This window comes from Frankliniella occidentalis, unplaced genomic scaffold (genome assembly GCF_000697945.3).
Source record: "Frankliniella occidentalis isolate FOCC.00 unplaced genomic scaffold, Focc_3.1 Scaffold4, whole genome shotgun sequence".
NCBI classification, from domain to species: Eukaryota; Metazoa; Arthropoda; class Insecta; order Thysanoptera; family Thripidae; genus Frankliniella; species Frankliniella occidentalis.
In genome coordinates this window covers 360,102-361,960 of record NW_026267134.1, presented here as the reverse complement: position 1 = coordinate 361,960, position 1,859 = coordinate 360,102, and the positions used below count along the sequence as shown (strand labels likewise).

Below are 1,859 nucleotides of genomic sequence, written 5' to 3'. Positions count from 1 at the left end.
CCCCTCCCCGGCGGCTCTTGAGGAGAGAGCGACATCACGGTACACACACAATGGTGGGACGCCATTTGAAATTTAAATGGGTTTGTTTTAATGTGTTTTCTTTGTGCCGCTCGCGCGGCCCGACCCGAACCCTTTCCCGTTCCTTCCCCCCTCTTCTCTTCTCTTCTCTTCTCTTCTCTTCTCTTCTCTTCTCTTCTCTTCTCTTCTCTTCTCTTCTCTTCTCTATTTCTTCGCCACCTTGGAATGCTACTGTAAAATGAGTGCGCTGTTCTTTATGTTGTTTGATAATGTTTCACTTAGCTGGTCGGAGAAGGTGCCCGTCCTTGTGTGTGAGATGATCACCCCCCACCCCCCGGCCCGCACCCCTCCACCCCATCTCCTTATCAAGCCAATTTGTCTCTGTGCCTCCTCACGCCGCTCACGCCTCGCTCTCCCCTGTCTTCCTGTTGCAGCCCTGCCACACCCCCCGGAGGCGTGCACGGTCCGGAACCGGACTTCCTCGACGGCGCCCGGAGCGGCGCCTGGGGCGGCGCCCGAGATGGAAGTCAAGTGCATCGCCGGAGCGGACGGCGGGCTCCGGCAGCACTTCCTGCTGGAGGTCTACGAGGCCGCGGAGGACGCTGAGCCCCCCGGCGGCGACCCGGACCCCTACGGCTGGGACGACGACAAGAGCAATGAGATCTCGCCGGGCCACCTGCCCGTCGCCCCCCTGGGCCCCGTCAGGACGACCCACCGGAAGGACCACGACCTCGGGGAAGCGGGTTCCGGCTCTGGCTCCGGCTCGGGCTCCGGGTCCGGCCTACCCCCGGGCCAGCCCTCGGGGCAAGCCTCCGGCCAGGGGGAGCTGAGGGACGCGAGCGCCTCCAGAGGCCAGGTGAGTGTGCGGGGAAAAGGAGGAGGTAGGGGTGGGGGTTACTGAAATATGGGTGACTGGGCCCGGGTCGGGCGGCCAACATTGTCGCGTTTGAGAACGCACTTGGAGAGAATAAGCCCTTCCTAAAAATGCCTCTCTTCCTCCGAGATCACTGGGGCTGGTTTTTTTTCCTCGTCCGTTTCACCATCTACTTGTCGACTTTGCGCAAGTGGTTGTTCCCCTTCTCCTACTTATCTTGAGCACTCTCCATTCCAGGGGCCAATTTTTGTTTTCTGGTTGTGCGCGTTAGGAGGGGCCGATTGGGCGCGGAGTGGGCTGAGTGTTCTCAAGTGCCAATGAAAAGAAATGGAGTGTCGCGCGAAATAATATGAAAAAGACCGGCCCAGCGAGCTCAGAAATGAAAACACGCTGCCGTTAAGAATCGAAGATCTAAAGCGTCTGACGACACAATTCCGGGCTGATATGTATGTTCCTATAGGCACTAACTTAAATTGGTGAAGTTATCTAACTGCCAAAGTGCAGAAGAGATCGGTGATTCATGTGTTACAGCCTGAGAAGACAAAGGGAGAAAACAAAATTGAGACGTCATCGTTGTCGACTCGTGGGGGTTCTGTAGTCGAGTCGCTCCGTGTGTGGCGCTGCATGGGTTGTTGTGCTGGGCGGTGTAGTACATGGCCGTGCACCTGCAACCCTATCCAGCAGATGATGATTGTTGATGTAGCCGGGGTGGGGCCGGTGGGGCCGGGCCGCTGGGACGAGCAGTAGGGGCGTACCGTATACACCGTGCCAGTCGATGGCTCGTGCGGAGCGCGATGTGTCTCCATTGACGTCCTCGCCGTGACACGCGTACACGGCGCACACATTTGTCATTCGCAGAGAGGGAGGCTGGGTGCGGGCGGGGCGGGGCGGCACGCGACCAGCGCCACCACGCCGCCGTGGCGGGCCAGCACAGCCCAGCACACCAGCCCGGCCCGCGGCCCGGACG

General features: G+C 59.8%; 1 protein-coding gene across 2 annotated transcripts in view; it reads left to right on the top strand.

Moving 5' to 3' along the window:
* Window positions 1–1,859, top strand: part of LOC113218352 (neural cell adhesion molecule 1-like) — a 220,512-nt gene that overhangs the window by 215,847 nt on the left and 2,806 nt on the right. The gene's annotated exons all lie outside the window — the stretch shown is intronic.